General features: G+C 38.5%; 1 protein-coding gene across 11 annotated transcripts in view; it reads right to left on the bottom strand.

Annotated features, from left to right (window-relative positions):
- Positions 1-19,232, bottom strand: part of KLHL3 (kelch like family member 3) — a 279,580-nt gene that overhangs the window by 241,482 nt on the left and 18,866 nt on the right. For 8 of the 11 annotated variants that reach the window (XM_032425120.1, XM_032425122.1, XM_032425118.1 and 5 more), the window contains 2 exons: positions 18,881-19,053; positions 11,393-11,549 (listed from right to left, as the gene is read on the bottom strand). The gene's annotated coding sequence lies outside the window, so the exon portion shown is untranslated. The remainder of the gene's footprint in view (positions 1-11,392; positions 11,550-18,880; positions 19,054-19,232) is intronic. The other 3 variants (XM_032425123.1, XM_032425119.1, XM_032425126.1) reach the window with 2 other exon arrangements.

Genomic DNA, 19,232 nt, shown 5'->3' with positions numbered 1-19,232 from the left:
GTAAGAGAAGTTTTCCTTTATTTTTTTTTTATTTTTTTATTTTTTTTAAAGATTTTATTTATTTATTTGACAGAGAGAGAGACAGCAAGAGGGAACACAAGCAGGGGGAGTGGGAGAGGGAGAAGCAGGCTTCCCGCCGAGCAGGGAGCCCGATGCGGGGCTCGATCCCAGGACCCTGGGATCATGACCTGAGCCGAAGGCAGACGCTTAACGACTGAGCCACCCAGGCGCCCCGAGAAGTTTTCCTTTAAAAGAGAAAGAATATTATTGGAACACTTGCTCTTCGAGCCCTAGGCCTCAGGGTGAGAAATCCAACTACCCTGAGGCCACTGTGGTACAAAAAACGAAGCCACATGGAGAGGCCCTGGAGAATGAGATACCATGTGGAGAGAGAAAAATAAAGACAGATGAACACCAAGCAGCATCAAGATGTCAGGCATGTTGGTAAGCAAACCATCTTGGAAAAATGCACTTTCTAGGCCCAGTTACCCCAGATGATCAGAAATGAATTAAGAGCTCCTAGATATGTCCCGCTTTTTTCCAAGCCCACTAGGATCTCAGCATCAGGGAGAGGAAATAGTGACATTCCTAATCAAGACCAGGCATCCTATCTTTTGACAGAGAGGCATCCTGAGAAAGGCCATGCCCAATGTGGACTGTGACAACAGGAAAACCAGTCAGTAAAGGTTGAGACACATAGATACCCAAACAGAAATCTGTATGCCACTTAGAATATAGCAGTTATCTTTTAAAATAGGTTTGTAGATAGATGAATGGATAAAGAAGATATGGCACGCGTGCGCGTGCGCGCGCGCACACACACACACACACACACACACACACACACATCACACATGATGGAATATTACACAGCCATAAAAATGGATGGGATCTTGCCATTTGTGGCAACATGCATAGACCTACGGGGTATTATGCTAAGTGAAATAAGACTGAGAAAGACAAATACCATATGATTTCACTCATAAATATATATATAAATATAAAAAAAACAAACAAAAAGCAGAATCAGACCTACAAATATAGAGAACTTCCCTCTGACTGCCAAAGGGAAGGGGGGTGAGGAAATGGGCAAAATGGATGAAGGGGAGTGGGAGATACAGGCTTTCAGTTATAAATTAATTAAGTCATGGGAATATAAGGGACAGCATAGGAAATACAGTCAATGATATTGTAATAACATTATATGGTGACAGATGGTAAATACATTTGTGATGGGAATAGTATAACATATAGAGATGTTATATAGATGAATCACTATGTTATACCCTTTAAGCTAATGTAACATTCGTTATATGTCAGCTATAGTCAAATAACAGTGAGTATTTTATTCTAACATAGAGAGACATGACTGATAATGTCCTTGATACAGATCTCCTGCTTGGCACTGTGTAAAATCAAGAAATTTGACAAACTCTGGGGAAGAAGCAAAACATTAAGTATGATCAAATAAATTTTCTAGTCATATAGAAAACAGTAGTCCACCTATCACAATAGTTTAACTTGTTGAAAATAAGAACAGGTTATTTCTTTTTTCTGAAAAGCAAGAGAAAGAAGGAAAGAGAGAGCCAAACATGAAGGTAGTATGGTAAAGCATAAAGACACCTGGGAAAAATAAAAACCCACTGTTGCTAGAAAATGGTCTAGGGATGCCTGGGTGGCTCAGTCAGTTAAGCGTCTGCCTTCAGCTCAGGTCATGATCCCAAGGTCCTGGGATCGAGCCCCGCATCAGGCTCCTTGCTCAGCGGGGAGCCTGTTTCTCCCTCTGCCTGCCACTCCCCCTGCTTGTGCTCTCTCTCTCTCTCAAGTTCTGACAAATAAATGAAAGAAAATAAAATAAAATCCTTAAAACAAAACCAAAAAAAAGTGGTCTAGAAAAACTGGGGAAGAAATGATATGGTGCATTTGTAGAACTCCCTACATACTAAAACTTCCTTAAGAACTTTTCAAAACCATCATCAAAATACTCAGTTGGAGTACCTGGGTGGCTCCGGTGGTTGGGCGTCTGACTCTTGGTTTCAGCTTGGGTCATGATCTCAGGGTCATGAGATCCAGCCCTGCTTGAGCTCCATGCTGGGCATGGAGCCTGCTTGAGATTCTCTCTCTCCCTCGCCCTCTACATCCCCCAACCAGCTCATGCACATACTCATTCTCTCTATAAAAGAAAAAAAAAATTACTCAGTGGATGTCATATATCATCTTCTCTTAAAATCTGAGTATGTTCACAAGTCAAATTCATTCATTTTCAAAGGGACTGACACTGGTGGGCCATAGAGAGCAGAAGCTCTTGCCTTGTTCAAAAAGTGATAGAAATCATCACACATACATGCAACCCACAACTCTTTTTCTGACTGAACTCATGTACTTCTTTCCTCAACTAGTTCTTCTTCCTCTTGCTGTGTTAGGTATAATGTGAAAACAGTGTCTTCCACAGTATCTCGTGCTTTGTGGACAATGCGAATTAATTAGCTTTCTGTGAATATAGGTTATTTAGTATGGCATTTGTTATCAAGCAAGAGATAAATATTTAAAACAAACACTAAATCATAAAATAGGCAAACAAAAGAAAGACAGCACAATAAACTTTCCCATCAACTCAAATAAGTAACACTTAATAAGGATGCACCAACTTTAGCTTATTGTGTGAATTTTCTTAAGTTTTCTCACTATAATGTGACATTTAAAACATTTGAGGGGCACCTTGGTAGCTCAGTTGGTTAAGCATCCGACTCTTGATTTAGGCTCAGGTCATGATCTCAGGGTTGTGAGATCGAACCCCTTTTTGGGCTCTACACTGGGCATAGAGCCTGCTTAAGAATCTCTCTCTCCCTCTGCCCCTCCCCCACAACTCACATTTTATGTTGCTAACCTGCCTTACATCGCTTCTCGTTCCCCAATTTTTGCCTAATGGAGTTACTACCAGATTCTTCAGTTGTTCACTTTTAAATAGCTCTAATGTTCTATTTTGCAGACCACTGAACCTATATTATATCCATGAAGCTAGTATAACGCTGCAGACATCATAGCCATCCAGGCAATGTTATAAGGACATCAGCACTGTTCATTTGTGTGATCTCTATGTATCTTGTAATCTTTCCAGGGTAAGACTGCCAAGGTCTTGGACTCTTCATTTGGTGCGGTCTAATTCTGTTCTCTTTACAAAGAGCTAGGGTTACACTCAGCAAAGGTTACCATTTACGTGAGCCATGAAGCCTGCTAGCATAACTCATCATGAAAGTAAAATCCCTAGCTATTTTTTCTCTCAAGGACATCCCGAGTGCTACCTAAAATCAAGAAGGAACACTTCAGGACAGGTCACATTTTCATTCTGATACTTTGGAGTGTAGAATTATTTCACAGCAGTCAAGCTAAGGGTTATTGTTGTTGTTGTTGTTTTTCCTTTGAAAACCTCCTTTTCTATCCCCTAAAAAAAATACATGAGAATTGAATGTAAAGAGTAGAGTAGCTTCAGCAAGAGAAGTCAATATTCTAAAATGAACTTTTTTTTAGAAATTCTTCCCTTTCTTAAAGTGGGGAAGAAGTAGTGGTTCTCACCTTTGGTTTTGTTTTACCACTGAACCAATGTGAGCTCTAAAAGGTTTGCTTTCCTAAATAAATAACATTTTAAACTGTTTAAGTAATTTCTAAAGCTCAGTTCATCTTTCAAACGTCAGGGTGCTAGAGCAGCCTAAGCACTGACCACTTTTGCTTTTAGGTCCAATGTCCATCTTTCTTTCTCTTATCCTCTGAATTTCATCTGCTCTGGAAATTACAGAAATCAGAGATTTTTAAAGCACAGACTCTGAGAATTTAAAAATATTTAAAAAGAGCTAACAGACCTAGAAGAAATCTTAGGGACCATCTCCCTTCTCACTTCTCATTAGATATGCGATAACTGAGACCCTAAAGGATCTTCCCCAAGGTCATATAACAAATTAATGACCGATCTAGCATCAAAATCTAGATTTTCTCAATCCTGAATTAGCACTCTCTCTCCCAAACTACCTGGCCTGTCTATATTTTCATCCTTTTCTTTATGATCTTCAGACATAGATTGTTTAATTCATGCTAACCAGTGGCATGTCCAAAGTAAGATGCAGGGTACTTCTTGGTTCCATTAGTTATCACTATCTCCTTTCATTGGCTGGAAGATCAGGGACAGGACAGAGGAAGTCCTGCCAGGCCTCCTCACTCCATGGATTAAGTGACAATATGAGCTGTCTGGCGCCTTGCCCAGGAAATTTGATTGTTCCTACTTACAACAGGAGGCATCTGGAATTTAGAAGGCCCAGTATTACCTTTCCTTTATAAGGACTGGATCTTCTCTTTTTTGTTCTCATCAGCCTCAGGATATCAGGCAGTTTCAAGGTGGGCAAAAACCAAATCTCATCCACCACCAAAACTATTCTGTTGATATTTTCCGGCTTCTCCTTTGACACACGCCAAGGGGCTTAGAGGAAACTCTAGCCTCTTGAACCAACTGACCTTATATTTATTTATAAGGTATGTTTCTTCCAAGAAGTTCCAAAAGTTTCATACATACTCTCTCACTTGATCCTTCTCTTCCCATGAGGGGAAGCATTTCATTTTTATCTTCCTACCACAGCCAGAGTGTCCCTGATGTATACAGGGTTTCTCTCCAGGGTCTAACACTCCAAGGTTAGAATCTCTAGAAGCCACACAAACATTCTCAACTGAAGTCTCAGCCGACTCCACTATACTAGGGACTAGGGATACAAGAGTGAACAAAACAGACTAGCTCTGACCTCATGGAGCTTACATACAAAGTAAAAGGACTGTTTCATTACCCACTGAATTCAGAACCATAAATACAATGTATCCTGATAAAAGAAAAAAATTACTACAGTCTCAACTACTCAGACTAATATCCACAGTTTTACATTTATCTGGTAATACAGAATCCATTTGCTAGAAGTATATATGGATTGCAGTAGAAGAAAGGAGATCTGTATTCTAATCCTGACTCTTGTACCAACAGACTGCATGATCTTGAGCAAATAATAGTTTTGTTCTTTGAAGATGTTAGACAAGAATTCCCAAGTCTCTTCTTGGTCTTCAGTGATGGGTGATTGGTTAACACCACCTAAGATGGCTGGTGTGGTATGAGGACTTCCTGCCAACATCAAAAGAGGAGGAATCTATTTCAATTGCTTTTATTTGTAGGATGGGATTGAAGGAAACAGCACAAAACAACACACATCTCCTAAGCATTAATCTATGAAATCAATCATCTCCACACCTACTATGTGTTGGACACTAGACTAGATACTTTGAGGATGGGACACTTTTGAAAAGATCCTTAAACTTAAGGAGCTTCCAAATGAAAGTACACAATAATAAATAATTAAAAGCCTATGAAAGAGGTTTTAAGTGCAAAAGAGAAGAAAGTCAAAGAGAGCTAAATTAGAAATCTCTGAGGTGGGGTGCTTGGGTGGTTCAGTCAGTTAAGCATCTGCCTTCAGCTGAGGTCATGATCTCAGGGTCATGGGATCGAGCCCCACATCGGGCTCCCTGCTAAGGGGGGAGTCTGCTTCTCTCCCTCCCTCTGCCCCTCCCCCTGCTTGTACTCTCTCTTCCTCTCTCTCTCTCCCTCTGAAATAAATAAAATCTTAAAAAAAAAAAAAAAAGGGAAGGAATGAACCAACCAACCAACCAACCTCTGAGGAAAGGTGGAAATTCACCTGGATCTATATATAACAACCACAATCACAATAATAATAGCAGCTAACATTTACTGAGTGCTTGATACATGGCACATGCATGCATTAAGTGCTTCTGTGGACTATCTCGCATAAACCTCAAAACAACCCTAGAAATAAATACTATTATTGTGCCTATTTTACAGAATGGGACATGTGATGCTTAGAGGGAAGTCTAATATACTTAATAAATGGTAAATTCGGACATTCTGATTCCAGGGTGTTCCTCACCATTGAATGACTATGGGATGCTTTCCCCACGTGTGATATAAAGAGATCAGCATAGTATCTGGCACACAGCTTAATGTTCCCTAAATGTTATTTACTTCCTTTTTCTATCCATGCCCCACCACTATTCACCCCACCACTAATAACCTCCATCCCCAACTCACAAACCTACACACCTCTGAATTTTCCAATTTTAACATTGTTCTAAGTTCAGCTGAAGGTCAACTGTGGGCAGGAAGTTCTCCTAGACCAGTCAAGCTTCTGTCTCCTTCGGTCATAGCACTTATTTCTGACAGCCTATTGGGTGATGATGTGCTGTCTTGTGATGTCCCTGGCACTATTTAATGTCTATGACGTTAAAGTTTCTGATGTTTTACAACACTGTTGAAGTAGTTTCTATATTATTATTATGTGTCTTTTGCACAACTCATCTGTTCATATGGTTTCATTTTGTCAGCTAACTCTAAAACCCTTTGTGTTGCTCCTGAGGACCTGGCAAAGGAGACATCAGGAAGTGTTCAACAGTTCAAAAGCTGAGGTATTTGTGAAGTTTTCATTCATTAGAAAAATGATTCAAGTCAACACTTCCAAGTTTGATTCTACCCAGTTTAGAGAGTCTGTAGGTATAGACTCTCTGCCCAATTTTGGACATAAAGGTAATCTATGCATGTTTGCAATTCCTTTAGCATATGTACACTGACAGAACCTATCTTCTTCTGAACTACCAAAGAATAATTCTATCTATACTTTGAAAATAAAAAATACAACTACCCTTAAAAGGGGGGGGCAGTTCCAGTTCACAGATTTTTTTAATCTTACAAATTATGAAATACTATACACATAGACATGAGTAAATATAATGTATTTGGGCATTTTATTTTTTTTAAAGATTTATTTGAGAGAGTGTGTGTGTGCACACATGCAAGCACATGTGAGGGGAGGGGCAGAGGGAGAGAATCTTCAAGCAGACGCCCGCTCAGTGTGGAGCCAGATGTGGGGCTCAATCTCACGACTCAGGAGATCATGACCTGAGTATTTGGACATTTTAAATAAATAAAACATACATTCTGTAGCCACTGTCCACCTTAAGAAATGAAGCATGAAATAGTATTAGCAAATCTTTTACATGGCTGAAATTTTAGCCTAAGGCAAATTAAGCACAAAATGGTTATGAAACTTCAAGGTAAGGAAGTTTTTAAAGACTGAAAAAGCCACTAAGAATTATGAGATTATATACTAAGATTAAAAGATTAGATAAATCTAATCCAAAAGCATGGTATCAAACACTGTATGTAAAAGATTTAAGTAGGAAATAATTTTTTTTTCATTAAAGCATTGTAGTATAAAGTGACGCTAGAGACTGGGTTTCCTGGAATATTTACAATTTCAAATACTCTATTTCCATAAGACAATGGCTTTCTGAAAATTATAGTATTTTGTTATTCAGGCTAATCTATATCTTCCAATCTATCTCTTCTACCTGGAAATAACATAAAAGTTCTTCATGGGGTCATGTGATCTAAATGTTGGTTTGGGTAAATAAATCATCACAGACATAATGTGGAAAAAATATCAGGTTACAAATTTAGGAGATCCTGACTCCAAACTCTGTTGAATTTCTGGCTATATAATGAGGACTAGACTTTCAAATACCTAACATAGAGGAAATATAATCAATACTAAGATTTGTAGTATCTGTGAGGAAAAACTAAAGTTGTAACACAGAAGCCCGATTATTCTTTTTTTTTTTAAGGTTTTATTTACTTATTCAAGAGAGAGAGTGTGTGTGTGCACAGACCTGCATAGGTGAAGGAAGGGGGAGAGAGAGAACCTCAAGCAGACTCCACATTGAGCGTAGAGCAAAACGTGGGGCTTGATCTTACAATCCTGAGATCATGACCTGAGCAGAAGCCAAGAGTCGGACGCTTAACTGACTGAGCCACCCAGGCGCCCCCTGATTATTCTTGATACTAAGAACTGAGATAGACTTCTCTACTAAGTACTCATAGAGATAATATGAAGATTGACAACATCCTTCAACACATCCCCGGGTCCTGATCCCGGGGTCCTGGGATTGAGGCAATGTGTCAAAAGATTTTTTATTATAACAAATATGCTGAAGACTTCCGACCAAAACACAAATTCACAAGACAACAATATCGGCCCTATAAAGTATTGTTTTTGGGAAATGACTCAATAGCTCTTCTGGGTGCAACCACTATAGCTCTGTAAAGGTAAACGTCTGGATTTTTTAAACTGAGAATATTAAAGTAGTTCCACGCTTAGTCAAAAATTCAGATGTTCTGGATTGACCTGTTGCCCATAACTAACTAATTTGCTAGTCCTACTGTGCATACAATACAGGCGAACTAAATTTTATTAAATGCCAGTGAGATCTAGACAGAACTTCTTTTTTCTCTTTCTTACAAGGGAAGAGGAAAGAAAACATTTCTCTCTGTGATTGTGCTTGGAATATGCTACAGAAATGTCAGAGTAAGTACAGAATGTGCATGTGAATGTGCATTTGTTGCCATATGAATATAGGGGAAATTCTACTTTAAAAAATACACCAAAAAAAAAACCCCTAAAATGTTCCAAATTTTAAAGTGATTATTTGCTTTATAAATTATTTCTTCTGCATAAGTGTTTAGTAACAGCTCACTGATTATCAGACAAGACAAAGGAAATTTAAAGCAAAACTATCAGGAGCCATAATCCACTAACTGATCAAAAGGAAAAAACTGAAATTATTATGCAAATCAAGAAAAAATAAGGATTAGAAGTAAAAATGTGATTCATGCCAAATGAATACAGTGAGGCATTTCTATCAAAGCTGACTCTAATCTTTCTTTCACTGGACTGTGTTTGGTTTTGTTTCCACAACAGGATAAAGAAGAAAACCACTAGAGTTTCTTTGACCATCAGTTCCCTGGTTAACGAAACCTCCAACATCAGATCAAGTTACTCTACCTTAGTTCAACCATTGTGTATTGACCCCCAAAGGGTATGTTCAGTCTTAAAAGCCTTCTTAGGGGCTCCAGTGTGGAGACACAGGCCCAGAGAAAAAGGAATCAATGCAACTTTCTTGAAAGTATACATGAGGAGAGCCTACAATTGCATAACCTCAAATAGAACAAGAAAAGAAATCCATGGGTCTCAGAAATAACTCCATGGTAGTTCTGTGGGTTGGCCATTTGTCTGTGTGCCAAACCATAGCCACAGTTGGTTTCTAGGAGTTCAGGCCCATAACAGAGTATTCCAACTATCCACGGAATGAATTCCCTTTTAATTAAAAAGGGGGGGGGGAGATGCTTTTACAAAAACCTAACAGACAAGAGCAACTGTATAGAGAAGGGAAAAAAAAATCTAGTCAGTAAAATTTACAAGTTATTTATGCGTTTTATATACAGTCTCTAAATAAGTGTCAAAATTCATCTCTCAAGTGTAATTGCTTGGTGCTGTATTTCACCATCTCAGCTGATGGAATGCTGGAAGAGAGGAAAAAAAAGGGTGGCATTGGAGCAGATACCCAAAATGACATTTAAATTAGAAGCATTATCCTTTTTAAAGAGGACACTTGGGGTGTGGTTGGTAGCACCTAAAACTGATTATTGGTTCACGGGCACCATGCTTCTAGGTTTCAGGGCCTTGGCAGTATGGATGAGAGTGTCTCTTCTAGTTTTTTTTTTTTTTTAAGATTTTATTTGAGTGAGTGAGAGAGAGCACGTGTGCAAGAGAGAGCATGAGTCAGGGGGAGGGGCAGAAGGAGAAGCAGACTTCTCGGACATGGGGCTCAATCCCAGGACCCCGGGATCAGGACCCGGGGATCATGACCCAAGCCGAAGGCAGACGCTCAACCGACTGAGCCACCCAGGCGACCCTGTCTCTTCTATTTCTTAAACCAGATGCAGAGTCCCTGCAGCAGCCTGTCCGGACCCACCTGTGTTGTAGCCCCTGTGTTCACCAAGGTAACCTATCCATACTGCATGGTAGAGTTAGGATTATATAGATAAATTGTAGATGTCATCATAGGGGTGAGAAGGAAAAGGGGAAACTAAAAAGAACCTCAGAAATTATTATTTTATGTATGAGAAAAGTGAGTCCCAGAAGGGGTGAAATTACTGTTCAATGTCACAGAGCAACTCAGGGTTTCCTATACTCTTTAGACTTTTGCTCTACACCAATCTCCAGCTGTCAAGGGCAATGCTCAGACTGTCCTGTCCACGTAGACTATGCTCTACCTGACCTCAAGGTTCATCTGATTCTCCTAACTAGTCATAAGATGCCCTTCTGACTAAGCCAATAAGCAAAACAATATCTATTTCCTGCTTGGGTAACAGAGAGTGATCAGGATTAAGAAGGCTCCCGTATTATCCACTGGAGAGAGCAGGAATCAATCAACTAGGTCAAACCAAACTAAGGTTGAAATCTCTGGGCTCATTGTCGCCCAGTTTCCAAACCTGAGAGAACTGGAACCACTGCTTCTTGCTGGCCCAAAGTATGAGAAGCAGGACAAAGATTTAACCTGTACCAAGTACAGGATGGGAGTCAGGAAAAAATGTCATTAAGAATAAGGAGCCCTGCTATAGATTCCAAAAGCTTGCTTGCAGCCCAGGCTGTCGGCTACATGGGTCTATTATTTCTACAAGTTTCCTGTTGCATTCCTTCCCGAAGATATGTAGCCCTGGGCATCAGGCCGCAAGGGCTGGGCTGGTGGTCACTGTGTCTCACCTGATAGAAGGACCTCAGATACTCCCTCTCAGCCAAGTTATAACTTGAAATGTAATTCTAGATTCTAGAGGACTCTAGCTGAAAAGAGGAGAGAAGGGAGATCAGGGTTTAAGGGGGATATTTACTACAAATGCCACCCATTCATCAATGCATGGTGAGACCAAACCATCTATTTTTATGCTTTTGATATAACATTATAACTCTTCACTCTTTAAATGTTCAATTTATCGGAAATGAGCCTCAAAACCTTAAAAAAGGCTGAGCATTTTGCTAGCCCTATTTCACAGATAAAGTACCTGAGTTCCACAGAGGTTAAGAGTTTCCAAGTTCCTACGATCAGCTTCAACCAGTTAGTGGCAGAGTTGAGATTCTGGTCCAAGTCCTCTAAGTCATGATTCAGAATCCTTAAAAAATACAATGCTGCCCACACTATCTGACTGATAATAAAGATTAAATCTATTGACTTTCCATGTACTCAACAAAATCATATGACAAAGATAAGAGTTTTCAACTACTCTGTTTCCTATTTTGAACATGGCTCTTGGCGAAGTGAGCAACAACTTTATGAAATTAAGATAAAAATAACTAACACATGACTGTAAAGCACACTATAAAGCACAGAAGAATCCCAGCAACTCCTCGTTTTGATTAAAGTACAGTCAGTTGTCAATAATTATGGCGAAAAGCATACTTACTACCAATGGCATCCCAAATCATTGCATATGGTGAAAGTTTCTTCCATTCTGTGAATTCTGTATTTGTTCTTCAGCATCTTCAAGACATTTCGACAACCAGCGGTCAGTTTGTCGCATTTGAATGCCGAGTCCAGGCAACAACCACAGTTCAAATTCACTGGTACAGAGAGAAAGAGCAGATAGCAGACTCTGAGGACTTCCAGATTCTGAGGAGAAGTATTGTGATAAGCTTTTCGATTTGCTTTGTATTTCAATTAACCTTGAAATCTAATACATGTTTCAAAGTTTAATAGCTGACTTGTTACAGGCTCAGAAATTTTTATTGTTAAACAATTATGATTTCAAATTCAAATGATTCCTCGAAACAAACAAAAAAGAAAAGATAGCTGTTTTTCTCTGATGAAACAATAGTTTTAATAGCTGTGAAAAGACTGGTTTGTTTTCATAAATTATCTTGCTAATGAGTTCTTGGCATACAAACAAGAAAAAAATGTGAGAATAAACATATTTTTTAAAGAATAAAACAAATTAATAATGATGTACAGCTTTCTAAATACTTTATTATTTGTTTCCTACCAAATAATAAACTCAGGGAAGGGTAACAAGTATGATGATCTACTTCATGCTAAACACTGAGTTTATAAGCAACCTTTCATTTAATCCTCACATCAACATTTTGAAGTGTGCATTGTTATTTCCATTTTATAAGAAAACTGAAATCAGAAATACTAAATGCCTTGCCCAAGGTTACAACGTTAATAAATGCCACAGCCAGAGTCCAAGCCCAAAATAGTTCTTGCCCCAAGCAAAGAAAATATATTTAAATATTGATGCAGCACAAACGAACACTTGCACATCACATCCAGGAAGAAAAACCTCTATTACATAATGTGGCATTAGCATAAAGAAGAAATTTTAAATCACCCATATCCGCACCACCCAAACTATTATCCTTTTATGTGTTTTTCTACAATAATACTATAGTATGTTTATAATGTAATATTCAACTTTATTTTCATTAGAGAGACTAAAAGAAAAAGACTTTCTTGGGAGAAAGAGAGCACCACAGGACCAGGGGTTCAGTAATGGTTCCCATTCAGAGAACAGATACTTTCTTCATGTTAGAGATGAAGAACTAAAGCCCAGAGAAGAATTTTCACAAAATCACAGAGCAATTCAGGGCTAAAGAGAACAAAAATACAGTTCTTCTGGCCCCCTGCCAAGTGTTCATTCCATCATGTATCTTTTCTGGGATTCTACAGAGTTTATAGTCTGTGACTCCACATTACAGTCAACCTTGTATGTGCTTTATTTATTTAAGTTACTTATCATATACACATGGCCCCTTCTCCCAATTAAATTAACCGTCATCTTTTAAATTCTCTATTCCCTTGTTTTATCTTCCAGAAGCTTCTTTATCATCCATTCCCGGTAAGCACAATTTTTCAACATCTTTATTTTTAAGATTTTATTTATTTATTTGAGAGAGAGAGAGAGCTCAAGTGGGGGGAAGGGGGCAGAGAGAGAAGCAGACTCCCCGATGAGCAGGGAACCCAAAGCAGGGCTCGATCCCAGGACCCTGAGATCGTGACTTGAGCCGAAGGCAGATGCTTAATTGACTAAGCCACCCAGGCACCCCCAATTTTTCAACATCTTGGTAATAAACGATTAAATCAAGATTACCATCAGAAGACTGTCTCCTAAATCACTTTTGCCATCATGAGCGGTTTTGAGGCTACCGTGTAACAACTCGAACTGACAGAACAAAAGCAGCAAGATAACTGGGATTTGTCAGTGTGTTTATTCACCTATTCATTCACTCAACATAGTACAGACAATGGCCACGTTCCATTCTGGGCACTAAGGAGGTCCCTGCCCTCACAGAGCATGCATCCATCCTCTGATCTATGACTCATGAGCTCTACAGAGAGGCAGTAAGGAGGCGTGCTGACATCGAACATCCAAGTTGTTGACTGTCCAAGAAGTAGGTGTAGTGCCCGTCACAATGTGGCTATCACTGCACTATCGAACTATCCTGGCAATGGTTACTTTTAGGTCAGCTCAGAAAATCTGTCTATAGGAACCTGATGCTAAGCACTAAAGCCACAGAAATCTAGAAGTCAAGGAATAAAGTGTAATCCCTGCTTTCAAGGAACTCACATTATAGCAAAGAGATGTGTCAAAGAGACAGGTGATAGGGACTCTGCTGGGATTATTTTAGGTTGCATTTTTTATTTATCTTCAGGAGCCCGCTCAAAGACAAAAAGTCTAATCTGATGGATTGTTTAAAAATCTCAGAAATACTCTTTATTCCTAGTACCGACTTTCCCTGACATCCTCCCACACTATTTGTTAATTTGGGATCTCCCAAAACTCTGGTCAAGTTGAATCTCTTGCCTTTCCAGAGGAAGTCTGCACCTTGATTATCACAGAAGTATTTCCTGAAGACTCTGGGGAATTCAAGTGCATTGCAGAAAATGAGGCTGGGACTGCAGTCTCCATAGCAAGACTCTTCGTTTCCCCAGGTAATTCTTTTCGGGATCTCCCTGCTCCAGTTCAGCCAAGAGGAGGAGGAAGATTCTGTTTCTATCTGAGGTGGTAAATAATTATATTTTTCAGGAGGAAAAGAAGTGGAGAAGTCAGAGAGTTCTCCAAAGTTACCCATGAGTAAACTTTCTCCAAAACTGGCCACCTTTCCCTGGAGCAGTGATAGCCACACAAAGGACAAAAATCCAGATGACACCCCAATGAACGTTATTTCAACTATTCCCGAACCAGCCCGTCACAATGAACATGAGATCCAGGTTCCAAAGGAGGATTTCTGCAATGAAAATTCCTCTGAGCTACAACCACAATGGTAAGGGCAGACAGACTTAACACTTGCTCATTCAACAAATGTTCTTGGTCCTGCACACAGAACAGTGAACATGACAAAGTTCCTGCCCTTAGGGAACTTGCATTCTGAGGTGAGTCACTTAATTCTGTCACTTCTCCCTTGCCCTCCATCATATCTTTCACCAGAGCTGAAACAGTAAACCAAGCGCTTAGATCCACATCTAAAGGTTTGTTAGAGACACTGAAAAAAAAAAAAAAAAATCAACAATGCTGAAATGGCACAAGATTTTGAAGAAGCAGAATCTTTTCCACAGAAGAATTCAGGGTCTGATCTCAATGTAAATATAAAAAACATTGTGATACAGGTTTCTTCTTGTTGTCTTAGAATACAGACAGAATTTTCCTTGCATTTAGAAGGCAAGTGTATAAATGGAAAGATAACTCATTAGGTGAATTTGCCAACCAGGCTATACTCAAAACAAAATCTGCCATCATCCCCCAACCCCCAAACACAAACCTCAAACTAAAATAGTCACGGGGTGGGGGGGGGGGGGGACTAAAAACTGATACTTAAGGTCATTTAAATTTTTTTACTTTACTAATATCTAACAGAGTCCACTAAATATTTTACAAACCTAAAGTTACCTTTAGGTTAAATTTAGGTTAAACACCTTTAATAAAACTTAATAAATGAACATTCTTGACTATTTTCTAGTTTAAGTAGCCTCTGTTAATTACAAAATAAAAGATATTGAAATCTCTTTTAAGAAGAGATTTCTTGAGTAGTATTTGGGTCTATCAAGTGAATAAATTTATCATATTAGAGATGGAATCAGAGGTCACCTACATGAAGTTCCTCATTCTACAAATGACTGAGATTGTAGATGACTGACCGATATTGTTGAGGGCTGCTTCCTCATGCTTCTATGACCCTGGGATAGGTACTTCTCCAAGAGTTTCTTACAATGAAGACAGTGAAGGAAAGAGTTTAAACGTATATATTAACAGACCTGGAACAACATATGTCAAGTACATAATAGGAATTCATAATAGTGGCTATTACTTCACTGCATTGTTTTTTCTTAGAATCAATGTATCTTCAATAACAGTCTATGACTGTAATTTCTCAATTAGTCTTCTGGAACCCCTTTAGCTTCTGGGATCTCTAGTTACCTGGATACAGCTACCCTTATAAAGATTTCTCATGAGGTCAAAGAACGGGTGTGTGGGACAAAAGACTGCAATTTATTCAACAAACATTTATTAAGTACATCCTATGTGTTTATGTCGGTTTCTGTGGGAGACTTCCCTGGGGACACAGCCAATACAGATATCTAAAACTTTTCTCCATGAGTACCTATGTTTAGCAGTGAGCCTTTAAGACTTAAAAAGGTACTGAATTTATAATACAGTATCTTTCACAGGAGATTACCATCTTTTTCATTTAAAAAATCATCTTTGAGAAAAATTATTCAATGAAAGTTCCACAAAAGTTAACAAGTTTTTACTGAATGTCAACTATAAGCCACAATGTCCCAAAGATAAAAAATAAACAGTCCCTCCCTCAGAAAACATTTAACTTGGTTGAGGAGATAAATGATACCACGTAAGAGTCCATCATATGATTTCCTCTGATTAGGTTAGTAAAACAGATACTATCTTCGTTTTTCAGTTAATTATTAAAGCTCAGAGAGATTAAGCAACTTGTCTAAGGTTACACAGCAAGTATATGGCAGAGTGGGCACTCACACTCAGGTCTCCAAAACAGATAATAAGAAGGTTAATGTGTCTACAAAGCTATAGAACATTAACCAAATTAATGTTATCATTTTTACTATTTGACTCCAAACCTAGTGGAATGTCCATTATTACTACTCTCTTGAAAAGAATATAAGACCGAATTAAGCACTCAAAAGGAGATTTCAAATTACAAGTGCTACAGTGGGACAGAACTTCAGTAATCATTGTGAATTATGCATAACCTGAAAATAAATGAAATGTTCTTCACTCGTTAGTCCTTCCATCCTCAATGTGGCATTTGCCTTCTCAGTTGATACAGCAGAAATTAGCTTCATCACATACATCTGACATCAGATTTTAGACAAAGCTCACAGCACCATTTTACAACAGTATACATAGTTTACATTTTTAAAAAATACAACAAGAGCTATAAATGAAGAAAGGATGAATGAGTGACAGCTAAATAGCCAAGTCACCCTTCCACTGACGATAGGACAAGAAAGAATTCCCCTAACGTGCAGCAGGAAATGGTTCAGTGACATAGTGGGAAGTTACCTTCATACTGTGAGGCACTAGAATGATTCACCAGAGGCCCTTACTGATAATTTAGAGAAATAATTGGAAAAGCTGTCTTTGGGGACAGGTTGGAATATAGTTCACTCACCTGCCATCTTATGGATTCTTCCAGTTTTAGGAAAATTTTTTTCAAATAAGCAACTAAACCATTTGAATAGCTGTATGTGTGAGGAAACAAAAAACACCATTCAAAAAAGCAAACCAAACATTTAAAAGTAGAAAAGTAGATTCATAATAGATTATTAAATATAGACTATTAACTTGTGACAATGGGGCCAGGAAAGAAGACCTTCCTTTCCTTTCCAAAATCAGCCCTTTATCCCCTTACTGGGGCAAGAACCTTTGCCTTGATGTACCACGGAACTACTACACTGTAACCAATGTTACATCTTACAAAGGCATAGGAGAGAAAAGAGATAAAGCTTAAAGGATAAAAAATAAATGGAACTAAAATTCCTCCTCAACTATGGTATGTTTAGAATCTGCCCTAGGCAAAATTGGGGACTTCATAGTTTGTCCTGGGCATCTTCCCTACTTTCCTGGTAGGATAACAACTTAAACTTTTAGGTATTAAGAGACCTCAAATCTAGTATCTCCTTTTCCTTGCCCTAATCAAACCCTGTTCTCTGGAAGAACCAAGTATCAGTCACATATACCACAAATTTAAAGTGCTTAGAATAGAGCCCTACTCATAGTAAATGCTATACTTGTTGGTTATTCTTGCTACTTTTATTGTCACTTGCATTTATATTTTAAGTCTCCATAATTTGGATTAAAAGGCTTTGTCCCTATTAATGGAAAGTGAAATATCAGTGAGCAGATGTAGAGAAATACTTTGGGAAATTCCTGAAATAAGACTTGGTAGGCAAACACCTACTCATCCAGTCTAGTATGCCTTTTCCACCAAGTAATGGCTGTGTGCCCAGGAAGCAATTATCAAACTTTCTCTGAACACCAAAGGAAGATACATGTACATGGTCAGCTGTGAAGACTTTTATATGGCTCGTATGTGCTCAAACATCTATTGGATGGACCCTCATGTATATGGTAATTAAATCAATATTGGAGCACCCATGAAGGAGGGTAATAAATAGATATGCTTTAAACAGGAGAAACATATCAATACTGAAACCACTAAATGGTGGTAATTCCACTCAATTGACCTGATCCTCAGGCCACCTACCCTTCTTTATTACTTCTGTTGTTGATTTGAAGGTTTCTTCCTCTGTAATTATTTAGTTCCCTGCACAAAAATGGAAACCTAAATACCAAGACAGTCTCCTTAGTGAAGAGAAAGGAAACTGTGTAACCGCTAAGAGTTAAGGGAGATGAAGGAAAGAGTTGACAGTATAAAGCCCTAAATGTACAGAATGCTTATTTGTCTGGTAATTTCTTAAGTGTTTCAAAACTCTTGAAGAATAAAAGAACAAGATCAAAGAGGCATATGCCATACATATTCAGAAAACTTGCTAAGAAATCAAATCATGTTTTTCCACCTCCCCACCTTCCCAGTGACACGTCACCATCACCCTGCTCTCCTGCCTTTGCTGAGACCACACCCTGTCTCCTGAAACAAACTGCTTGGACTCTGCTCCACCCCTACTTGTATTTGGCAAGAGGAGGAAAGAAAAAAAAAAAAACAAAAAAGCTTCAGAGAACAACTATCCAATACAAATCAGTTTGGAACCATCAATCACTGGTCTTATTTCTGGAGAATTTTTATTGGATAGAACATCAGTCTCAGAATACAGTTTCCCTTTTAGTCCTTTCTTAAACAGGAAAAGATTCCAAGCCCCCACCTCGATAAAGAAATTGAGTTTTCTATATACTTTTTTCCATTTCCCAACTCTTTGCCCTTCCTCCTGCATGAGCTTACAAAAGCTTACAGTCAAAATTCACATCTAAAATAAAGAGGCCTGTAAGAGAAGCTCATGTAATCCCACTCCTTAAATATCACTAAGACATCTGAGATATTGTTTAGATTGTAGACTCTTACTTTGACATGCCAGCATAGGTAGATGGACAGGCAAGCACATCAGATGTCACTGTTTGGCAGCTGATAAAAGTCAGTGGTGCTATAATACTAAGCACAGAGCCACTAGATTAGTCTGTGAGGGAAGGGGATGCCTTTTCCTTCCCTTCAATAGTGGGTTAAACCCAGCTGGCACCCTCTGGAACGACGGGTAAGTCCCATCTTTATTTCTGCTACAGTTTTGGGTTTTGTTTTTGTTTTTTGTCCAAATCAGAGGAACGTGTACAAAGATGATCTTCACATAAAAACTTTGAAAGTCACATCATCATGTTATTATACCAAGATACGACGAGAAAGTAACTTACTTGTTCCACTGAAACTGGAAGGCATTAGAGAAAGGGTACAAGGAAAGATGGCTGTGTGTCAATATTTTTAAATCATCATTTTTCCTTGAAAAGGCACACTTGATCTGATTGTAATTGTGGTAATGTCCTAGAGCTTCAAAATATCCTCAATCAGTTTTTTGTGCAAGTCTGTGCTATGTTAGAGACAGAAAGAAAAAAGTTAAGATTTTTTAAATAGGAACCTGCATAGTATTTTACTTATAAAATCTTTGTAAATTATTTAACATTATTTGGAATAAAATATTAGTGTCACATAAAAGAATCTATTATAGAATTAAACTGTTGGACAGTAACTACAAACACGAAGAAAAAC

The sequence above is a fragment of the Phoca vitulina genome, unplaced genomic scaffold (assembly GCF_004348235.1).
Source record: "Phoca vitulina isolate PV1807 unplaced genomic scaffold, GSC_HSeal_1.0 scaffold32, whole genome shotgun sequence".
Lineage (NCBI taxonomy): Eukaryota > Metazoa > Chordata > Mammalia > Carnivora > Phocidae > Phoca > Phoca vitulina.
Note: the sequence above shows the minus strand (reverse complement) of the source record. Positions and strands in the feature narration are given on the sequence as shown.